This window comes from Miniopterus natalensis, chromosome 3 (genome assembly GCF_054644295.1).
Source record: "Miniopterus natalensis isolate mMinNat1 chromosome 3, mMinNat1.hap1, whole genome shotgun sequence".
NCBI classification, from domain to species: domain Eukaryota; kingdom Metazoa; phylum Chordata; class Mammalia; order Chiroptera; family Miniopteridae; genus Miniopterus; species Miniopterus natalensis.
The window spans coordinates 73,560,302-73,585,177 of NC_142083.1; the positions used below are offsets into that span (position 1 = coordinate 73,560,302).

General features: G+C 41.1%; 1 pseudogene; it reads right to left on the reverse strand.

Moving 5' to 3' along the window:
* Nucleotides 1-12,433: 12,433 nt before the first annotated feature.
* On the reverse strand, nt 12,434-24,668 carry LOC107540837 (actin-binding protein WASF3 pseudogene; annotated as a pseudogene).
* Between the last annotated feature and the right edge of the window lie 208 nt (nt 24,669-24,876).

Consider the following 24,876-nt stretch of genomic DNA (forward strand, 5'->3'; position numbering starts at 1 on the left):
GATCTCAAATCAAACACGTTTCCTGTGAGTTCCCACAGAAACCACTGCCTGAGACCTACTTTTGTGAATCCATTGAGGATCTCAAACTCCTCTTCAAGAAATAAGAACCTGTTACAAATAAGTAATGTAATGGCTGGGCCTTAGTATAATTGTCCTCATATTTCTGACACTTTTTCTATTAGCCTGTCAGTATGCCCAGCTTCCTGCCCCAGGTAAAGAATTTTTCTGTTCTTGTTGGATTTAACCCTTATCAAGTAAAGTCCACTCAAATTATTCAAATTCTAACCAACAACGTTTATCCTTCTTGTTTTCATATCCCTACTGTACTCAAGACCTTTATGAAAAGAATGGAAGACTAATAAGCTGGTAAACTTTTCCAATATCATTGCTGCTGGAAATCAACTTTCCAATTGCTGGACCTGTCATAGACAGTGGATATCAAGAGCCCCCCCACCTTGACTTAAATCTAACCCTATTATCAGGGTCCCCAATTTTTTTTTTTTAAGGAGCTAGTCCTTTTTCAGTAAACCTCTTTCCAGTTCCCAGCAGCTTTCCTTGCACCAACCTCACCCCATTCATTAATCAGACTAACTGGTCGGTATTGAGGTTCTTATGCAAGACTCTTACAGAACCCTGCTATCATTATATTACATTCGACAAATATATCAATAAGCTTGAACTAAATAATTCTGTCCTGTCTCTGATATATCCAAAGACTTCTTCTAACAATGTTTCCTGTACTCCCAATCAGACACAATGGTGTCCACTAGGCTACAGGGCTCAATCAGGTGTCTGGGAAACTAATTCTCAAAATGACTCCCAGAACATCTGCAGTTATTGACCAGGAGAAACTAATATTAACTGGAAACTCGTTTACCAAGTTCCCACAGCACATAAAGCCCCCACAGGGCCAAGGGACCTCCTCCTAAAAGGCGGACCCCTTTCCCCTGACTGCAGGGAAGACACCTACTGAGGTCTAACCCTATGGGCCTAGTTTTCAACAACTTATCCTCGGGGACCATCATTCCTTCTGGATATTTCTTTCTTTGTGGGCACTGCAAAAATAGCCTACCTTATGGTGGCTGACCTTATACCAAATTCCACCAACCATTACCTGCTCTTGCCTATCCATGTATCAACAACACACAATTTCAGGGCCAGTGCACCTTAGGTTTTCTTAGCCCCCAAGGGATTTCTGTCACTGTTCATAATGCTACTCACCCTCAGAATAAGAGAGCCATAGGTCTCATTGTAGCTGGCATAGGCGCAGCCATCAGCTTATCAGGCCCATGGGGAAAATTCACGTATCATAAAACCATCTTAAGAAGTTTAATGGACAGTACGGCTTCCCCAAAAAACCCTACTAGTGCCCTGGCCATTGTGACTCAGTGGTTAGACTGTTGGCCCTGCTCACCAAAGGGTCATGAGTTCGATTCCTAGTCAAGGGGATGTAGCTGGATTGCAGGTTCAGTCCCCAGCCCAGGTCCGGGCTTATGTGGGAGGCAACCAATTGATGTCTCTCTCACACTGATGTCTCTCTCTCTCTCTCTCTTTCCCCCCTCTCCTCCCTCCCTCTCACTTTCTCTAAAAAAAAAAAAAAAATGGAAAAAATGTCCTCAGGTGAGGATTAGCAAAAATAAAAAGAAATTACTAGCAATGCCCTCCAAAACAGTCTCTAGATTCTCTTGCTAATGTTATGGTAGACACCAGATTAGCCCTCAATTACCTACTAGCATTAGAAGGAGGAGTGTGCGCAGTCATAAATACAACCTGCTGCACTTACATTAACTTTTCAAATCAAGTAAAAGAAAATATCAAAAAACTCTATGACCAAGTCACCTGGCTTTATAATGTTAAAAGGGGAACCCTTCTGCCAGCTCAGTCTGGAGGCTATACAGTCTGCTCTCCCCTCCATTACCTGGTCTTTACCCCTCCTTGGGCCCCTAGCAGTTGTAGTTCTCCTCCTCAGCTTTGGGTCATACCTTTTTAACCTTCTTGTCAAATTTGTTGCCTCTAGGAAACAACAATTCCATGTTAAGATGATGACACTTTGGAAATCCCGGCCCATCCCTACTTTAGAAGAATTGGCCAACGGCTTCTCTGTTCCAGTCTCGGATCCCATTCCCTTACCTCCCTTAAATCTCGCAGGGAGAGACTTCCATACACTACACAGGTAGGGACCATGGCCCTTGTCAGCAGGAAGAAGTTAGTGAAGACATACCCTCCTCCCTCATCACCCTAAAAGATTTCAGGGATGGAATCCTCTAAGGGGGCAATGAGGCAGGATTGTAAGAAGCTAGGAAAATTCTTAGACAAGTGGACTCAGGAAACTAAGACAAAATAATTAAACAAGGCCAAACAATTTGAACAATTTACTGACAGCTAGTAGTGAATCTTCCCTAACAAAGGACACTTGAGAGCAAATGGTTTATACCTCTCCTCCCTAACCAGAGAATAAATAGCTTAAGTTGCCCTAGTCAATGAGATAGTTAACAGAGACCCAATTAGTGCCATTTTTGCCAGCCAAACCCAAGGACAGATGAACAAATAACAAAAAACCTGATTGGAGCCAGACAGACCCAAGATAAAAGTAAAGTAGTGAAAATAGACCAGAGTGACCAGAGAATGATCCCAAACTCCCCTATACACTCATTTTAATGCATCAGCACATTAAAGAACACACAAGGAAAGCTGATGAATATTCTGCTAAAACCCTCCCAAGAGACTTTCCTTAAAATACTCCTCCCTTCCGCCCCTCTCCAACCCTGACACTGGCCTGCAGAAGAGATTTAATAACCCTCCAGACAAAGAATGCCAGTGCTGGATCTCTCTCTGGAGCACACCCATGCCTTTCCTCCCTCTCAGGCATGCATCTTTACTCTTCTTTCCTAAATTCTAAGGGCCTGCACAAGACTTGCAACCAGGGGAGCAGTGGGCAGCAGCAGCTTGTCCTGGGCTGACCCCTTAAACCTGTCTCCAAGGCCCCTTTTCTCTGACTTTTCAGTGAGCTAACAGCAGCCCATTGAGGCCCACTTCTTCCCTATGACATTTCTAGAGAGCCAAAGACCAGCACTGCCTAGGCTTTCTCCTGTTGCTTCTTCTAGCCTAAGCCCTTCCCTTGTTTCACTGTCCCCAGCTTTAATAAACGTACTCTCAAAATCACCTGGACTCATATTATGAAATCTTTCCTATACAAAGTAAAAAAACTCCCACACACTACTGGTAGGCCCAAAGCAGACCCACTCCAGACCCAGGCCCTGTCAGTGACATAACTAATAGGCTTATGAATATTTATGAGTAAAGTGTCACTGATTTTATGGTAATAAGATATAAACAGAAGAAATCCTGACATGGATAGTAGCTTTATATGTTCTTTCCATCTTAACAGGGCCATAAAAAAATAAAGTACCACTAAATATGAGTTCTAGAATTATAGAGGTAATTCCTAATCCAAAAGTAACAGAAAATATCAACAGAACATTCAAATTCATGGAGAATTTGAATGCCAAAAAAAATGAAAGCAGGGAATTGTTTTGTAGGTAGATAACTCTTGTTCTGCCAATACTGTGAGTTTCTTAAGCAGCTTGTCTCCCCCCTCCTAGCTGTGAACCACCTTGGATGTTGTGTTACCAGGGAACCCAGGTGGGGCTTGGGGCTGCCTGTCCCAGTATTCAATTCAACAGAGGCAGGGTTGAATCTTATAAGACGTTTATTGAGAAGGACGGCCAACCAAGAAAACAGGGAGCATGCGAGCATCCAAAACCTGTCTTAAGGAGTGGCGCGAGGGATAGGGTTATATAGGGAAATGGGGTAAACTGAGGCTGGAAATGGAATGCAGCTATTGTGCAGCCCCAGAGGTCCGCAGGCATCAGCTATTGTTCTTAGTCATCTGGTGATGTCTTGATAAGATGATATCTTGACTCCTGGTTGGATAGGCCTGACCATGCCTCTTGGCCATATTGTCCAAGGTTGCATCACCTCCTTAATTGCTTTGTCCAGAATCAAGGGGAGTGTATGGGCGCAAAGGCCTAGGGAAAAGAAACTCAAGGAAAAAGAAACTTAAACCCCTGTTCACATAAGTATATGTATTCTATAACTTATAAGTAATATGATTTTATGTCAGATTAATTCAGGTGTTCAATCTTTGGACATTATAAATGCCCTTATCTTTTCCTCCTCTAGTTAGGTAAATTAGTTGATATCTATCAACTTTATACTATACTAAATCTTATTCTTTTTTTTTTCTTTTTTTAAATATATCTTTATTGATTTCAGAGAGAGGAAAGGAGAGGGAGAGAGAGATAGAAACATCAATGATAAGAGAGTCACTGATCGAGCCCGCAACCCGGACATGTGCCCTGACCAGGAATTGAACCCCGATCGCCTGGATCCTAGGTCGACACTCAACCGCTGAGCCACGCCCGGCCGGGCTAAATCTTATTCTTAAATCTGTCATATTGCTGTAGTGCTAAAATCTTTGCTTCTGCCACGTGGCTCCTGTCCATTTGGGGGCAGACAAACTGGCAAAGGCTAGAGAAAAGAGGCATACATTGTAGACAACAACACGAAATTAGACAAATGAATATGAAAAGTAAAAAGACCAGGGATGCTTCCTTTATCCCAGTCCAGCTGGGTAACCAAGAGGCCAAGGCAGAGAACTCCTTAGTAAAGCAGTCTTCCCTTTGTTTAACGTGGGAAAAAGTATCTTGGACTTTTGTAACTTATGCTCTATGAGTTCAGAGTTATCAGTTAGATTGAAACAGCACATACCCTTAAAATCTTCACACCCCTGATTGTGTCTGAGTAATAAGTAATCAATGGCGGCTTGATTTTCTCGGACGGCTTCTCTTACTTGCCCCAGTTCCTGACCCATAGCCGCTGTAGCCTGGGAGGTAGAATTCAGAGCTTTTACCATAGCACAAGGCAAATTAGTTACTTCAGTGTCCAATAATCTTACCATCACTGGAGTGACAAATATAGCCATAGAGATATATTCAGCCTCGCTGAACAGATTTACTTCACCATCGCAGTTTCCATCTAGTGTGAGCTCACGGCGCACCCGCTGAGGATGAGGCTTCAGTGGCAATGTTACAGTCAAGCATCCAACGGTGCAAGGGCCTCCAGCACTATTCATAGGTTAAACCACAGAGCAGGAACCAACCAGGAGGAGGGCGAACAAGCCCATTTCCATAAGATAGGGATTTTATTTTGAACAGTTCAATTCTGCTGATATTTCAAAGACAAAAACAGTTTCCTGGACATCCTGTAAAGTATACACACTCCTATGGTAGCTACCTCTGCTACTTTAATAGAAAACATAGTATGACCCCTTCCAACAATAATAGGGCAATTGGTAGCATCTGCTCCCAATGCAGATGAGTCTCCTGCCATAGTTTTGGCTCCCAACCTTTCCTGAGGCCTCAATGTTATTTCTACGGAGGAAAGGTCAGGGAGTCCAAACTGCATGATATGCTAAGACGGGCCATTCTGGTGGGGGAGATCCCACCCTACCCTTGCTAGGCACCTGGGGCTTTCTACCTTGATGACCTTCTGTACCTGGCCCCTTGTCCTTGCTCTGCTTATGTCTGTCTGACTGCCTACTACATCCCCCTCAAGGATCTTGGCTCTGAATTATTTCAGAGAAGAGAGGTGCAGTCTCTTCTTACAGCTACTTCCTGCTGAAAGGGGGTGACGTTTTCCTTCAGAGCCAAGAGATCCTTGCTCTTTTTCAGAGGGACAGTGAGGCCTGGGCACAAAAGGAGGTGGCAGTGGTATCTAGAGGTAGTTTTCCCTGAGTACAAGTAGGGCTTGTAACCTGGTGGAGACAAACTGTTATAAATTTTAGTACTATTGGGGCAAAGCCAGAACAACAAGAATTATGACAAATGGTTTTGTGGAAGGAGAAACAAAACAAAACAAAACAAAAAGACATTTCAGTTCTAATGTTTCCCTATTGAAACAATTTCCCCCCCCCTTAAATCACCCTCATTTCATGAAAAAGCCTAATTAAGGCCAATCTCTTTACTGTGCCATTCAGTTTCAGTTTGGCCTGATTGTATGAACCCAATAAGAATAGCACTTGACCATATAGGCTTTTAAAAATCTGCTTTGCTGGAATCTCATGATTGAGCTTTAATTAGCCCCTCAGGGCAAAGAAGCTGAGCTACCCAGTTGCCACCAGGTTTTGCCTGCAATACCTATAGACTCAAGTTCTTGAGGTCCCTAAAATGTCTTGAGGTTATTTCCTTGCCATCTCCCAGGAAAACAACCTTTGTCTGTTACCTGGAAAGACTGCTCTGAACCATATGACCAAGCAAGGTACCAGGCTTTCTCCAAGGTGCTCTTATTGGCTTCAAAGTCAGTCCTCGTTTTCTTGAGGTTTTCTGGTGACATCCAGAGTCCAGGCATGTCTCTCTCAAACATGACATTTCAGTCCAAGTCTTGGTTAATAAAGGCACAATTGAAAACCGGTCTTACTGAATTCATGCAAAGAAACGTATTGCCACAATTCACTCATTAAAAATTGCCAAATTCTGGAGGGATCAAGCAGGTAGGGAGAAAAATATAATTTACCTAATTGCTTTAAGAAAAGAAACAAATTTTCTTATGTCTGAAAAACAGAAAGATTAGAAATCAGAAATACTTTTAACAAAATTTACAAAAACTATAATTATTTTCAGTTCATTCAGTCCCATAATCAATTTTTATTTCTCCTGATTTTTTTTCTTGCCAGTACTTCTATAAATCCAGATACTCTATGGAGTTCTAATAATTCTCATCCAGTTCAAAGGGGATGATCTGAAACTTTATCCTCAGAGATATATAATTTAAAATAAGTCAGAGACTTTTCCATGGATCCCTCAGAAGTTGTGACATTTCTACAAATGCATTTCAACAAAACAGTGAGTGTCTCTATATAACAAGAAGAAATTTAAAAGGATGTGGTATAAATTTGATTATAACACAATTGACATGGAATCTTGTCCTTTCTGCAAAACACAAAATTCCAGAATATCAATTAAAATTATAAATGAAAGTATATTAGAATTTATAGACTCCTAGAGATTTTTACATCTATTTGGATAACATGTATATATAAATAGAATATAGTTATTATTTCTTTACTCGACAGAGCTTCCATGTACCTTAAGTATAAGCTTTTCCTTCATAAGGAGAGAAAACAAAATCCTTTGAGGCATTCCAGGGCCTATTGGGATGACCTAAGCCAATTCTGGGTAAAAAAAAAAGTTTCTTAAAATTCAAACCCTGGGAAGGTTTCAAACTTATTTGACCAAAAGATAATTTCAAACTTATTTGACCAATAATATCATCATTATTATTATGAAACAGTATTAAAGTATTTATTCATTCAAAGTGATAAGAGAGATTAAACACAAACATAGGCTAGTAAAACTTCAGTTCCCATGATTACGGAGATGGCTTTTTTAAAGTAATCAAGTACCTGATTAATATAACATAATATATAACCATTTTAATAATTTATAAAACTTTTGCATCCTAGGCAAATACAGGAAAAACTTTTTCCGTTTTAACAGGCTGGAAAGGACTAAACAAATTCTGTATTAGTTCATTTTAGATTCACTTATCTAATTAAATTTATTATTAAGATTACCTACAATTTCCTTTTAAGATTTCTCTTTATAACCCTTCTACAGCTTTCACAAACCTTCTTACCTATTTAGAAATAATCGGCTTTAGAGCAACTCATGTTCTTTTCTCCTTCAAAATGCATCTCCATGCCTCATGCCTTCTTTTACTAAAACTATACAATTTCTTTCCAATTAATTAGGGTTCTTAACTCTCAGAAACCTTAATTTTTAGGTGACATGTGATTAATTAACATCCTTCAGATTAGCAGTACATTTACATTTTTTAAAGATATATTTCAAATAAAATGCAAGACATTCATTAACATACTCAAATCTATCCTCTAGATTCTCTGTAATAAGAAGTTAAAAGTAGACAACTCAGATTAACATTTCAGTATCCTGTTATCTCAAAATACCTAGATATTTGATAATTTTTATTATTTAACCCAGCAAAACTCCAGTCTTAATTTACCAAGGACTTTGGAAAACTGTTTATATATATATACACACAAAATTACTGAAAAACCTTATAAAGACCCTTCATCTTAGTTATATCTAATTTTTATGTCTTAACAACCTTATGAGGTTTTAAAGAGAATTATTATTTCCCAAGGCATTTTCTTGGCAAGTTTTGTAACTCCTGGAACTCAGGTGGGGAAAATATCTTTTTTTTTTTTCCTTTACAGAGTGGGTGTGGCCCCTCCTTCTGCCTGAGGGCATTTTGGCATCTCTGGCCTTTTGGGAGAAAAACTTGGCGGTTTTAAAAAGATTTATTTCCCTATTTTAAACAAAAATAAAATTTAAAAATTTAAATAAATAAATAAATAAATAAATAAAGTATCTGGTAATTAAAAAAAGAGATTTATTTCCCATATTTTTCTTTCTGAATAGAATATCATACTATGAAATCCTTGTACATAAGAAGAGATCTTATGTTATTTTAAAACAGAAACAAAACAACTTCTAAAGTAAATGAATGAGTACTCTCAAAAAGAGGGACTGGGACAGTAGCCTTAGAATCTTCATCTCACATGAACCCAGAACAGCAAAAGGCCTTCCATCTAAGCAGTGCAAAGCCCAGGCAGCAGACAGGATTCCCAGTGTCCACAAATGGTGAAGAGCAGACCAAGTCCCCCAAAAGACAAAAGCATGCAAAGAACATCTATAACCAAAGTCACATTGCAGACAGACAGACAAAACTCTCACTAGTTAAGCAGTTCAAGCTGCTGATGCCTTGAGAGGAGGGCAGGGCAGCAAGTTCCTGCAGCCCCCTCCTCCTGCCTGGGTTCAGCCCGCCACAAGCAGCTGGGGACTCCAGCAAAGTGGGATATGCTCCCATCTTTAAACACACTTTAGGCAAGGTTACAGGCAAGGTTACACAAGGCAAAACTACCCTAATATACAATATTTACAAATGCATACAACAGACAACCACTTGCGGCTTACGGTGCACAGCCAGACAGAACACCAGCCCGAGGGGCTGCACCGCACAGGGCTAAGTCTCGCCCCTAAGCTGATCGGGCTGGGGTGCGGAGACCAGGCGGGACCGAGAGAGGCCGCCTGCACCCAGGAGCTGGCCAAGCTCACCCCAGATAGGGGACAACAGGCTACAGACAACAGATGCCCCTTTACGGGGTTACAGAAGCAGAAGTCCACCAGAACGCGGCCCAGCGGGCTGCCAGGTGGGGTTGCCAGAGCATTTCCCATGTTTTCGAGTTATACAACACCCACAAACAACACACAGAGACAGAAGCTACCTTAAATATGCCACTCCTGGCTTACAGTGCCCGGGACTTACCGATCAGATCCGAGCAGCCCAGCAAACAGAACGCCGATTCAACCAACAGCGAAGGCGACTGGGAAAGTTCAGAAGCGCTTAACGAAAGTTCTCGAGTTAAATAACTCGGCAGCTGCTGGGGAGTTTCTGTAGGTGCTTGAATGAAGTCTTCCAAGTCCAGGCAACCATCAGAGTCCTTCAGCACTCCCCGTAGGGGCTCACCTTAGGGCTCAGAGGAGGGTCCATCTGGGTTGCCAAAATAAATTACCGGGAAACCCCGGTGGGCTCCGGGCTGCCTGTTGCAGTATCCAATTGTTGAATCCTATGAGGCATTCATAGAGAAGGCCGGCCAAGCAAGAAGACAGGGAGCATGCGAGCGTCCAAAACCTGTCTTAAGGAGTGGCGTGAGGGATAGGGTTATATGGGGAAATGGGGTAAACTGAGGCTGGAAATGGAATGCAGCCATTGTGCAGGCCCGGAGGTCCGCAGGCATCAGCTAATGTTCACGGTCATCTTTTGATGTCTTGATAAGATGATATCTTGACTCCTCTTGGCCATATTGTCTAAGGCTGTGTCACCTCCTTAATTGATTTGTCCAGAATCAAGGGGACCGTATGGGCGCAAAGGTCTAGGGAAAAGAAACTCAAGGAAAAAGAAACTTAAACCCCTGTTCACATAAGTATATGTGTCCTATAATTTATAAGTAATGTGAACATATGTCAGATTAATTCAGGTGCTCAATCTTTGGACATTATAAGTGCCCCTATCAGTTTCACAGTAATTGTCACTTTTCCTATTTTGTCAGCCTGAGGAGCAACCATCCTCTATAAGTTATGCAAGACGCATAATTTAGAAGGAAGGCTTGGGACTCCAGGGCCTCAACAAAGGATTTTACAGCAACTCGAAGTTTTCAACATGGCTTATTTTTTTCTGCCACAATGTCAAAAACATTATTCCTGTCAATAAGGATCCAACCTTGGAACTTTTCTGAGAAAATTTGGAATGTGTCTTCTCTCAGGCACAATCGCCTCAGTCATTAACATCCCTTTCGATATTGCCAAAAATAGGATTTAAGGGCCTCAGTCAGTTCCTGGAGAGATCAAGTACAGTACCTGTTTTAAAATAGTGGCAACAGTCTATCATGAAGAAGGGATTTTAGCTTTGTACAGAGGCCTGCTTCCTAAAATTAGAGGCTTGGACGGGGTGGTGCAGTGATGCTGCTGGTTAAGGACTATACATATTCATGGCTTCAGGAGAACTGGTGATTGCCTATGAAGTGTGTTTACCCCTTGAGATAATGCATATTTGCTCTACAGCACCTTGAGACTATCAATCAGCTAAACTGATACAATTATAAATGATAATTATACAATTATATATAAGTATAAAAAGGAAAAACAATTTAAAAACAAAACCTATTTTGATACTTCAAAAATTATCTTTAGACAATTTGAGACTGTAGTTATGGCTATATCCATCATAAAATTGTAAGAAGAAAAATAATATGAAGCAATGAGGTATGTAAACAACATAAAAAAATAGCATAGAAATCAGATATATTTCATAAAAGCAATATAAATTTTGTAACCTATGCTTTACTTACATTGCTTCACAATGAAAATCCATTGTATTGATAATTATTTTTTCCCAAGAGGCCAAGAAATTTTTTTAAAATGCCGAAATTTAAAGTTTTTATAAGAATTAAACTCTTCCATAAATAATATTTAAAAGTCATAAAGAAAATATTTTTAAAGTGCACTAAAATGGCCTTTTAAAAATGTTGCCTTTTATGTTAAAATGTAAATTTGTTTTGTTTTTTAGTAATAATACACATCTCAGCTAAATCTATTTTATATTTCCCTAAATCTATTTTATATTTTGCACTGTTGTTTAAAGCAGGTCATACTTTAAAATTCTGATATTTGAAGTCTTTTGTGACAAATAGAAAACATGAAGTTATATTAAACTACTTTCCTTTACATAATTCCCTTTGAAAACAAGTTTTTTTGCTGAAATATGTTCATGTTAAATTACAATTTGGAACCACCCCTTGAGCTCATTCGTGCTGTCTGTATTTGCATCCAAATACCTTTTTTCAAAACTCTTACCTATGCCATTCTTAAAATGAATGTTTAAAGTAAAAGTACATTTCCAGGTTATTAGTTATAAGTGACAGCTTCAGGTGTAAAATCTGCTGTTTGAAATGTTAAAATATGTATTATTCAGGGAAAATGTTTCAAAATAGAAGTACATTCTTAGCATTTTTGAAGATTCCTGTACTAACATGCACTCCAAAAAATACCTTGTTGGCCTTGATATAAACAAAGGATTTTATATCTGCATTCTTAAGTGATGCTACTTCAGTAATTAAAAGTCAACAAAAATATCTGCACGTTCTAGGTGACACCTGTTTTTTACTGTGGGATATTTCTACCATGAGGCTATGTCACTAAAGCATTTTGAAAATAAAAGATAGCATGGCAATTATTACTTTTTATTAATTTAGAGCATTTGAAGCATAAAAACAAAGGCTTTTTGACATATTATATAATTGATGAGGTGGCAAAAAAAGAAAGAGAAGAAAACGAAAGTGGAAGCATTTGATTTTCCTTGCTTGTTAAATCTTTCTAGAACCAGCTTCTGAAGCACACACAAACAGTTGAAACAATATCACTCATTGGTTGGAAGACATCACTCTGACACACAGTCGTTAATTTTGCCAAGGCCTAGCACCAAGCAGCTTCACAAACACACAGCAAGTCTGCAGGATTATAAGGTATGAGTAAGCCCAAACTGAACTAAACATTTTCATGACTAAGTAAAATGAAGCAAAATGCTGTTTTCAGGACAGTGCAATAATGACAGCATATTTCCTCATGTGCAGCATGATTTTTCAACTGTCACTTAAGCATTACACAGTAAATGCTGAAAAACACACACAGAGAATTTTTGGATGTGCAAATGCAATATCATATTATTAATACAAAAGTTGCTAAGCTATAGGATTATAATACCACTATTTGGATGTTGAGACCACTTAAAATGTTCAATACATTTCCAACACAGTCTCCTGGTTGGCCACCAGCCTCATCACCATACTGTCTACCCGCACAGCACCCCAGTCACACCAGCCATTTTCATCAAACTGAGTCACTGTCAGAATCTCTGTACTACCGGGCAATGTGTCTGTACAGGATAGCGGCCAGGTCATTCCCTGCTGGCTCATGCTTGGCCTCTTGTTCACCATGCTCTAGTACCCTTTTCAGCTGAATTCCCATTCAAATAGCAAAAAGAACACTTCGAGCATCACTTACGGGTGATTGTGCAGTTTCTTGTCATTTTGCCTCGGCTACTGGGGAACCATGCACTGGGGAGGATGAGAGAGAAGAGTCTGCACCCAGAGGGCCTGGCAGGGGAGGTGAGGGACCCGGAGGAGGCGGGGCTGTGACTACCACCCGGTGAGTAGGAAGAGCCAGCTGATGCCGAAAGGAGGGCTGAGTGGGAATCTGAAGAGGACCTAGGAGAACAGTTTGTGCTCAAGGGATCATGGTGGGGTTGGGTAAGGAGGTGGTCCTGAGGGGTTGTAATATTCAATGATCAGGGCTGGGAGCAACTGTAGTATGCTGGAACCGTGGGTGCTGAGGCCTGGGATCCTTCTGCAGCCTGTGGTGGGGATGGCAGAGGTGACTGCTGAGGTCTGTTCAAGGCCTTGTGCCTCACCAAGGCGGGAGGTCAGTACTCATGCTCCAGGGCCTGGTTAACTGGCCCACGTGGCAGTGCCTCATCCTCTGCTATAAAGGGGTGCGGGTGCAGAGAATGGTTGGGAGTGGCCAGGTAAGAGTAATCTGTGACATCCTATGCGTGAGACCTAGTATCTGGGGACAGAAATCCCTGGGAAGACGTTCCATGGTACACACTCTGAGACAACTTGTTGTTGGGTCTGAGTTCTTTGTCATATGCCATCATTTGCACTCCCAGTGACTGTTTCTGCTTTTCTAACCTTTTCACCTCATTAATTGTAACACCTACATGCTTCTGCTCCTTTACACACCTTTTTTCTTTCCTTTTGTCTTCCTTCCAGATTTAGATGCCTTTTATTTCTTCTCTTGCCTTATTGCTCTGGCTAGCACTTCCAGAACTATGTTGAATTAGAGTGGTGAGAGTGGGCATCCTTGTCTTGTTCCTGATTATAGAGGAAAAGCCTTCAGTTTTCACCACTGAGTATGATATTGGCTGAGGGTTTGTCATATACGGCCTTTATTATGTTAAGATACTTTCTTTCTATTCCCATTTTATTGAGTGTTTTAATTATAAATGGATGTCGTATCTTATCAGATGCTTTTTCTGCATCTATTGATAAGATTTTTATCCTTTCTTTTGTTAATGTGGTGTGTTACATTGATTGATTTGCATATGTTGGACCGTCATTGTGCCCCTGGAATGAACCCCACTTGATCATAATGTATTTTTTTTAATGTATTGTTTTATTCGATTTGCCAGTATTTTGTTTAGGATTTTTGCATCTGTATTCATCAGAGATACTGATCTGCAGTGGGTTTTTTTTGTTATTCTGGCCAGGTCTTGGTATCAGGGTTATACTGGCCTCATAAAATATGTTAGGAAGTGTTGCCTCTTTTTCAATTTTTTGGAGGAGTTTGAGAAGGATACGTTTTAAATCTTCTTTGAATGTTTGGTAAAATTCACTGGCGAAGCCATCTGGTCCTGGGCTTTTATTTTTTGGGAGGTTTTTGATAGTTGTTTCAATTTCCTCACTGCTGATCAGTCTATTTAGATTTTCCAATTCTTCATGATTTAGTCTAGAAGCATTATATATTTCTAGGAATTTATCCATTTCTTCTAGGTTATTGAATTTGGTGGCATATAATCTTTCATAGTATTCTAATATGATCCTTTGTATGTCTGTGGTAACTTCTCTTTCATTTTTGATTTTGTTTATATGGGTCTTTTCTTTTTCCCTTAGTGACCCTAGCCAAGGGTTTGTCCATTTTATTAATCCTTTCAAAGAACCAGCCCTTTATTGAATTAATTTTTCATATAGTCTTTTTGTTTTCTATTTCATTCAGTTCTGCTCTGGTTTTTTGTTTTGTTAATCCTCACCCAAGGACATTTTTTTCCGTTGATTTTTAGAGAGAGTGGAAGGGAGGAAGGGAGGGGACAGAGAGAGAGAAAGAGAAACATTGATGTGAGAGAGACACATCAATTGGTTGCCTCCTGCACACTCCCCAACCAGGGCTGGGGATCGAACCTGCAACCCAGGTATATGCCGTTGACCAGGAATCAAACCTGAAACCCTTGGGTGCACAGGCCAATGCTCTAACCACTGAGCACGCTGGCCAGGGAAATTTTGCTCTAATTTTTATTATTTCCTTTCTTCTGCTAACTTGGGTTGCTTTTGTTCTTCTTTTTCTAGTTCTTTAAGATGTGATATTAGGTTGTTTACTTGGGCTTTCTCTTGTTTCTTGCAGCAGGCCTGTAATGATATAAACTTTCTTCTTATTACTGCTAATGTGGCATCCTAGAAGTTTTGATATGTCCTATTGTCATTCTCATTTGTCTCTCTATATATTTTGATCCCACCTTTTGTTTCTTCTTTGTCCCAGTCATTTTCCAATGGTATGTTGTTTAATCTCCATATATTTGTGGGTTTTTTTTTTTACCTTCCTTTTGCAGTTGATTTCTAACTTCAAAACATTGTGGCCAGAGAATATGCTTGCTATCATGTCAATCTTCTTGAATTTTTTGAGGTTAATTTTGTGACCCAACATATGGTCTATCCTTGAGAATGTTCCATGTGCACTGGAGAATGTATAATCTGATTTCTGGGATAAAAGGCTCTGTAAATGTCAATTATGTCCATTGGTCTAGTATGTCTTTTAAGACCAATATTTCTTTATTGATTTTTTTGCTTGGATGATCTATCTAGAGCTGTCAATGGGGTATTAAGGTCCTCAACTATGATTGTGTTTTGGTCTGTTTCTCCTTTTAGTTCTGTGAGTAGTTGATATATTTTGGTGCTCCCTGATTGGGTGAATATATATTAGGAATTGTTATGTCTTCTTGATGTAGTGTCCCCTTTATCATTATAAAATGCCCATCTTTGTAGCCATTTTATCCTTATTTTCTGGTAGCTCTGTGCCTCTGTTTGTTCTTTTCCTTTGTGGTCTGTCTGTTATTTTTGTTCGGCGGTATTTCAGGCTTCTTTCCTGTTTCCTCTTTTTTTTAAGCTATGTATCTCAGTTTGGGGGTTTTTGTATGTGGTTACCCTTAGATTTATGAAAAAGAAAGTTGCATATGTACAACAGGTTTCTTTTTTCTTTTGAGTGCACCTGATCTTCATCCTCCTTTGCCAGTTCAGATCTTTACTCCCTCTCCTTTTATATTTTTATTGTCACAAGTTGTCCCTGTTTATGCTATAAGTTTTTGGTGATCTTACTTGTAGTGTTGTGACCTTATTTTCTTTGTTTCAAGTAGAATAACCCCCTCGAGTATTTCCTGCAATGGAGGTTTTCTGGTGATAAATGCCCTCAGCTTTAGTATGTCTGGAAAAGTCTTAATTTCTCCTTTATATTTAAAGGATAACTTTGCTCGATATATTATTATTGGCTGGTAATTTCTTTCAGTCATTTGAATGTTTGGTTCCACTCTCTTCTGTCTTGTAGAGTTTCTGCTGAGAAGCCTGATGATAACCTGATGGGAGTTTTCCTTTGTAGGTTACTTACTTCTTTTCCCTGGCTTCTTTGAGAATTTTTTCTTTGTCATTAATTTTTGACAGTTTCACTACAATGTGCCTTGGAGACGTAATTCGGTGTTGGATTAAGGTAACTTAGTGTTTTGTTTGCTTCTTGGATTCAAAGATCTAGCTCTTTCCATAGGTTTGGGAAGTTCTTATCCACTATTTGTTTGAATTGGCTCTCTTTTCCTTTCTCGCTCTCTTCTTCTCTAGTATGCCTATTATTCTTACATTGCTTTTTCTGATGGAGTCAGATAGTTCTTGTAGAGCTCTTTCTTTTTTTATTTTTATGTTCAGGTCTCTCTCTTCTCTCTGTCATTTCTAGATTTCTGTCTTTGACGTTACTAATTCTTTCCTCCATCTGGTAGTCTCTGTTTCCTATGCTCAGTAGTTCACCCCTGATCTTTTTAATTGAATGCTTCATCTCCAGGATTTTTGCTTGGTTCTTTTTTAAAGTTTCAATCTCTTTGTTAAAGTACTCATTTTGTTCATTAATTTGTTTTTCAAGTGCATTAAATTGCCTGACTATATTTTCTCACATGCTGTTGAGCATTTTCAGAACTGCAATCTTGAATTCTCTGTCATTCATATCACATATTTCCATGTGTTCCAATTTTCCATGTGGAGATGTTTCATTTTCTTTCTGAGCTGCCTCACTACCATGCTTATTCATGATATTTGCTGGGCTCCTTCTCTGTCTAGGCATATATGTATTATTGGCCCTTCTCTAGCAGCTTTCTGTGAAGAGGTCTTTTCAGTAGGTGGCACTGAATTACAAGTTTTTTTAGCTCTGTGAAATCCCAAAGTTGACCTCTCTGGCTGCCATCAGTATGGCTGCATTGCTTGGGGGTGGGGTTTGATTTGTGCTCTCAGTAATTAAGACCTGGGATCTTTGTGGTGTCCTTCCCAACGTGCCCCAATTGGGGATCAGTAACAGGGAAATAGTGATTCTGTTGTAATAGTTCTCGGTTTGTGGATAATGTGCTCCTCAACGTGATGTCAAGGGCCATGGGAAGAGAGTTTTGGGAGTCTAAGTGGAAGCAGGGCTCTGTGGTTCTATTTCTTTGCTTGGTATACTGACCACCTGACAGCAAGCAGACAGCTGAGGCAGAACCCCTGCACTGTGTCCTTGCTCAGGCATCGTGACAGGCTCATCCACAGTTCTCATCACTCACTCCTGAAAGAGTGCTCACCAAGACTCTTTTTTCCTCCCAGCCAAAGGAAGTGCCTACTACCACTGGCTTCCTCCCCTCTCGGGATGAGACAGCCACAGGCTTCTGGCTGCAGGGCTGTGTCTGTGGCTATCTGAGCTCTGCCTTCTTGCCTCCCTTGTTTGTTCCTGTTTGCCTAACCTTAGATGTTTCAATGCATGGATCTCTCAGGCATGCCTATATGTTGAGCAGGGAATCCTTTGTTGAGTCATAGCTGATCAATTTGTTGAAATTTCATGGGGAGAGACCAAGGGTGTCTCACACTGCCATTCCTCTGAAGTACCCTATGTTTTTTGATTGGAGCATTTAATCCATTCACATTTAAAGTGATTATTGATAGGTATGTATTTATTGCCATTTTATTCTTTATAATTATGTTCCTTTTCTTTCTTTCCCCCTCCCTCCCTCCCTCCCCCTCCCTCCCTCCCTCCCTCCCCCTCCCTCCCTCCCTCCCTCCCTCCCTCCCTCCCTCCCTTCCTTCCTTCCTTCCTTCCTTCCTTCCTTCCTTCCTTCCTTCCTTCCTTCCTTCCTTCCTTCCTTCCTTCCTTCCTTCCTTCCTTTCTTTCTTCTTCTTAAAGAAGTCCCTTTAACATCTATACTGGTTTGGTGGTGGTGAACTCCTTTAGCTTTTTCTTGTGTGGAAAGCTCTTTATCTCTTCAATTTTATTAAATATATCTTTATTGATTTCAGAGAGAGGAAAGAAGAGGGAGAGAGAGAGATAGAAACATCAATGATGAGAGAGTCATTGATCGGCTGCCTTCTGCATGCCCCCAACTGGGGATCAAGCCCGCAACACAGGCATGTGCCCTGACTGGGAATCAAACCCTGATTGCCTGGATCTTAGGTCGACGCTCAACTGCTGAGCCACGCCTGGCCTGGCTTTTCTTCAATTTTAAATGATAGCCTTTCCAGGTAGAGTAATCTCGGTTGTAGGTCCTTGCTTCTCACCATTTTGACTATTTCATGTCAGTCCCTTCTGGCCTGAAATATTTCTGTTAACAAATCAGCTGACAGTCTTATAGGAGCTCCCTTGTGGATAACTAACTGTTTTTCTCTTGCTGCTTTTAGGATTTCCTCTTTGTCTTTAACCTTTGGCATTTTAATTATGATGTGCCTTGATTTGGGCCTCTTTGGGTCCATCTTATTTGGGACTCTGTGCTTCATGGACCTGTGTGTCTTTTTCCTTCACCAGGTTAGAGAAGTTTTCAGTCATTATTTCTTCAAATAGTTTCTCAATCTCTTGCTTTCTCTCTTCATCTGTTATCCCCTATGATGCAGATGTTATTATGCTTGATGTTGTCACAGAGACCCCTTAAACTATCCTCATTTAAAAAAATTTTTTCTTTTTGTTGCTCTAATTGGGTGTTTTCTGCTACCTTGTTTTCCAAATCACTGATTCACTCTTCTGCTTCATCTGGTATATTTATTCCTTCTAGTGTATTCTTCATTTAAGATGTTGCATTCTTTATTTCTGACTGGTTCTTTTTTAACGTTTCTATATCCTTTTTTATGCTTACTATCGCTTTGTTGAAGTTCTCACTGAATTTGTTCATTCTTCCCCTAAGTTCCTTGAGCATCCTTATAACCATTATTTTGAACTCTGTATCTGGTAGATTTCTTGCCTCCACTTCACTTAGTTCTTTTTCTGGAGATTTCTCCTATTTCATTTGGGGTATGTTTGCCTCCCCATTTTGGCTGCGTCTCTGTATTTGTTTCTGTGTATTAGGTATATCGTCTATGTCTTCCAGTCCTGGTATGATGGACTTATGTAGTAGGTGTCCTGTGAGACTCAATGGCACAGTTGTCCTGATCACCTGATCTAGGTGATCCAATATGTCTCTTGTGTGGGTTTTGTAAGCCCTCCTATTGCAGTTGATTCTTGATTGCTGTTGGCCTTCCCATGGGTAAGGTTGACCATCAGGCTGGCTGACTATGAGGATTGACCCTAACCACAGTGGACAAGCTGCTGTGCGGGAGCTGAACCCATGAAGTGGAATTTGACACAGCAGGGTCTGGTGACTGCTGAGATCTCCCTTTGGGTGTATTGCTTATGGAGCTAATTGGTTCATGCTCAGTTGTGGTCTGAAGTCTGCCACTGGGTGTGTTGGTTCTGGGGCCTTTGGTGCAGGTTAATGTCAGACACTGCCTATGACCAGCCCTGGGCCACATGTTATGAACTACAAAGTGATCCACAGTTTGTGGCTGCCTCTTCAAGCCTGGATGCATGTTGGAGGGACCAAGCTGTGTTCCAAGGCTGGCTTCCATAAGTACTGAGCCTGGGGGCAGGTCAGCAAAAGGCCCAAGGCACCCCAAGATTCACCTCTGCCTGTCAGCTGCTTATTAGGCTCAGTCACTGAAAGAGCCTCTGGCATTACATGAGTTGCTTGAGGGAGGCTCTAAGTGAGTCACCAGGTAGGGGTTAGTGGTGTTCACCAGGTTGATACAGATTCAAACTCAGTGCCAGTGCTGGGTCTGTGACCACTCAGCAAAAGTCTCAGGGTACACCAATGAAGGCTAGCCACCAAGTACCTGGGGCCTGCAGACCTTTGTGGTGGGACAGGACCTCAAGGAGTCATCAGGGTTAGGCCAGTAGAGTTCATGAGGCTAAAACAGATTAAGATTTGGCTGTGTGGAGGGAGGTATCTGTACAGGAATGGTGGTTTCGGTCAGGGCCTGCAGGGGGATATGGCCCTTGCCCTAGAGTCAAACAATTCAGTGTCTCCCTTTGCATCTCTGACACTCCCTGAATCTACCTACTAAGAAAATCTGCACTGTGGGCCCAGACTGGCTGCAGCTAGAAGATTCCTCTGTAGTGCATGAGCTTGGCAGGGCAGGGCCACAAGGAGTCAGGAAGGTGGATCTAGTACATTCCCCTAGGCTAATGCCATGTGGAGGGGAGTGCTCAACTCAGAAAAGATGGTCTGTGGGCAGTGTGGGAGAGGGACTCAGCACAGGGACATTGGCAACTGTCCCTCCAGCCTGCTCCTCTAAGCCACACAACCCAGTCTTTCCCTGTATGACTGCCTCTGAGCCACCCTCTCTTCATTAGATCCCAGAGTGAAGTGGCCCCAAATGAGTCATTGTGCATTGGCCCTTTAAGAGAGTGCCTGAATTTCTAGCATCTAACCTGATGGACAGAATTCCCACTGATTTTCACTGCCAGATGTTATAGGGGCGCCTCCTCTCCTGGCACTGGTGCTCTGTGCTGGGGAGCCTGGCATGGGGTTGAGATTCCTCACTCTCAGGGGGGAACTTTGCAGCTGAGATGTCCCTTCAGATTCTCAACCATCACATGTAGGTGTGGGGCCAGCCCTTTTTGTGTCTTCACCCTTCCTTCTTGATGTGACTTCTTCTGTAAATCCTTGGTTATAAGACTTCTGTTCAGCTAGACTTCAGTTAGTTATTCCCGTCGATTGTTCTATAATTTAGTTGTATTTCTGATTTGGTCCTAAGAGGACATGAGTATAACTTCCACTTACTCCTTGGATCCTCTCTGTTCTTAGTTTGCAAGTTTTTAATAGCAGTCCTGAGCTGAGGTTCAGGGACTGAATAGAGGATGAGTTGATAGTGTTGAACACAAGTAATATAGGACTATTCCTCCACAAATGCAATAAAATGTTACTTAAAAGTCCACAGTGATATCAATGAACCAACTGGACTCCCATCCAATCAGCCCTTCTATAGAGCACTAGCAGCTCTATAAACTTATACATCTTCATCCTATCATCAGAATCCTTTAAATGAAAATGCCTGCCCCAACCAATATATACCCACCTTCTAATGAAACCAGGAAAAGAACCCTCTTTTCTAGAATTGCTCCATCCTGCTGGAAAACCTCTCAGCTTGCTTGGTCACTTAGCTGTCACTGACTGTCTGGCCCTGGGCCTTTGCCCTCCAGGTCACAATGCTACTCCTCTGAAGTCACGTTTTCCTATCCTCACTTGTCCCTCTCCCAGATTCATTTTTTTTAACCAGAAATGGGAATCAAGCCAATTATTTTTCACTGCCTTTCAGATCCCACTGCAAATTGCTCCTACTATCCGCCAGCCACCATTTCCTTCCTTTTACTTCTAAACAATGTCAGATCCTGGCTCAGTGTTGATCTCTTCAATTCACTGCGTGTCCAAATACTCAGTGATTTCAAAATACATGTAGGGGAAACGTGGCAGTGGATTGAGTGGAAGCTACACTGACACTCTCCAGGGACCAAACTGGAATTAGAACTAAAATATAGAAAAGCCATCCTGAATTACCAAGTGCAACTGAAGATGAGCTGGAGAGCATCCTCATAACCAAGGAGGAAAAGTGGAGACTGCATAGAGACTGGTAGGAAGTGCAGAGGTGCAAGAGGGCTGGCTGGGCTCCCACAGGCAGCAGCTGAAGGTCCAGTGGGATACCGCAGCTGTGGGGGGTTCCCACTGAGGCCTAAACCTCAGGCTGGGCTTCCCAGCCAAGAGCACCAGAACTCAGAAAGATGCCCACATAACATCTGGCTGTGAAAAGTAGCTGGGTTTCTGTCTGCCAGGGGGAGACAGCTGGAAATGCAGGCACCCTCTTAAAAAGCCAATGCACAAAGTTTCATGTGTAGCTACTTACCTTGGACTCCAGCAGAGGGAGGGCAGAGTGGACTGGAGCTATGTGAGTAGAATCTAGAGTTGTGGGCTCTGGAAATAGAGCTCAGAGGACACCCCTATGGATTCCTGTGCCAAGTTATTCCCTTATATTGCAGAGGCAGACATTTACCTTCCAAGCAGCTTTTGCCTGAAGGGAAGCAATTGCTCCACCCTGCTGGAAAACCTCTCCCCCTACCCTGTGGAGTTTCTCCAACCTGAGTCTCATTAAGATAATCAGACTAATCATCCTGCTGGCAGAGGGAGACTTCAGAGTGCTTTGAGTCTTTGCCTGATCTGCTTCCAGACCTGGGCCTTGGAAAAGCAGACTTTGGTGTGCATCTTGGTCCTGTCAAAATGCACCCAGCCTCAACAGAGGAGAGGGTTGTTGATAGCTCCAAACAGGATACTCTAGGCCAGTCACAAACAGTGTCTGACATTGGCCACACCAGGGACCATCCAAAAAAACTTAGAGTCCTTGTAGGCCTACCTAATACTTAGAAACAAACCCAAATAGGCAGCCAAAATGGGGAGACAAAAAACAAGCCCCAAATGAAAGAACAAGAGAAGTCTCTAGAAAAAGAGCTAAATAAAACAAAGATAAGCAATCTATCAGATACAAAGTGCAGAATACTGATTGTAAGGATGCTCAGCAGCATGAAAAAAGATATAGAAACTATGAAGGAAATTAAGAATGACATAGAAATAAAGAATACATGGGAAGGAATGAACAACAGATTAGAGGAAGTTGAGGATCGCATCAGCAAATTAGAAGACAGAATAGAAATACTCACTCAATCCGAGATCCAAAAAGAAAAAACAATTCAAAAACAGGAGGACAGTCTAAGGGAGTTGTGGGACAACATGAAACAGAACAATAGTAACATCATAGGAGTGCCAGAGGAGGTCAAAAGTAAGCAAGGGTCAGAGAACCTGTTTGAAGAAATAATGGCAGAAAACTTCCCTAACCTGGTCAAGAAAAAAGTCACACAAGTTCAGGAGGCCTCTACAAAGAGTCCCAAGCAAGAAGAATCCAAAGAGACCTACACCCAGACACATCATAATTAAAATGCCAAAAATTCAAGACAAAGAGAGAATCTTAAAGGCAGCAAGAGAAAAGCAATCTGTTACCTACAAAGGAGCTCCCATCAGGCTGTCAGCTGACTTCTCATCAGAAACTCCACAGACCAGAAGGGAATAGCATGAAGTATTCAAGGTAATGCAAAACAAGGATGTGAAACCAAGACTACTCTATCCAGCAAGGTTATCATTCAAAATTGATGGTGAAATAAAGAGCTTACCAAATTAAAAAAAAAAAGCTAAAGGAGTTTATTACCACCAAACCAGCATTGCAGGAAATGTTAAAGGGACTGCTGTAAATAGAAGTAGAAATAGAAGCATTGCAAGAAATGTTGAAGGGGCTGCTGTAATAATAATAAGAAATAGAGAAACACAGGCATAAAGAATTAAAATTGCAATAAATAAGGGCAATAACCTTAAGGGCTTTAAGGGAGAGATCAACAGCAATGCAACCATAGTCGTGGACTTTAACACCCCACTGACTTCACTGGATAGATCTTCCAGTGAAGAAAGAAACACAGAAACATTGACTATAAATAGTACACTAGATCAGATGGATTTAATTGATATTTACAGAACATTTCACTCCAAAGCTGCAGAATATACATTCCCATCAAGTGCACACAGGTCATTCTCAAAGACAGACCACATGTTAGGACACAAAACAAGTCTCTACAAGTTCAAGAAGACTGAAATCATATCAAGTATCTCAGATCACAATGGCATGAAATTAGAAAGCAACTACAGTAAGGACGCTCAAAAACATTCAAACACATGGAGGCTAAATAGCATGTTATTAAGCAATGAAAGGGTTACCAATAAGATCAAGAAAGAAATCAAAAACTTCCTGGAAACAAATGAAAAGGGCCACACAACCCCAAATCTATGGGACAGAGCGAAAGCAGTTCTAAGAGGGAAGTTCATAGCACTGCACGCTTACCTCAAAAAGCAAGAAAAAATTTTAATAATCTATTTAAGCCTACAGCTTAAAGAATCAGAAGGCTCCCCTGTGAAGCTGTCCAGGCCAGGGCTTTTGTTTGCCAGGAGTTTTTTTTTTTATTAATGCTTCGATTTCCTCAGTTCTTATTAGCCTAGTCAGATTTTCTGATTCTTCCTGATTCAATTTTACATGATCTCACTTATATGTGGAATCTAATAAACAAAATAGACTTAAAAACAAAATGGATCCAGAGACACAGAAATATGGAACAGTCTGATGAATCTCAGTGGGAAGGCAGGGGTGGGAAATGGGTGGGGAGAGGTTAATCAAAGAACATATATGCATTTATGCATAACCCATGGACACAGACAATAGTGCAGTGAAGGCCTGGTGGGGGGTGTGGATGTGACGTGGAGAACAATGGGGCAAAAAAGGGGGGATATCTGTAATACTTTCAACAATAAAGATAAATTAAAAAATAAAAAGTAAAAGTAATAATAAAAATAAAAAAAACACAGAAAAAAACACCAAAATACATGTAGGTGAATCTTTCAACACTATGGCTTTTCAGTTCCATGAGCTGCTCTCCACCAATGATCTTGTCATCCACTCTCTCAGGCACTCACTCTAGGCTCACATCTGAGCCTCTCCAAATACCCCATCTCACCTTCTCTCGGGCAATGACCATGGTTCCCACTTCTCAAAAAGTTTCACAGACTACCCCACCCATAATCTATCCACCTATCAGCATCCGTGTCCATATAATCAGCCTGCCCCTCTGTTCCCATGGATGAAATGTCTGTACTCTTATCCAGCCCTTTACTAGACCCTATCCCTTCTCACCTTCACAAGACCATTGCCCCAGAAATTCTCCTTACTCACTCCTTCAGATATTA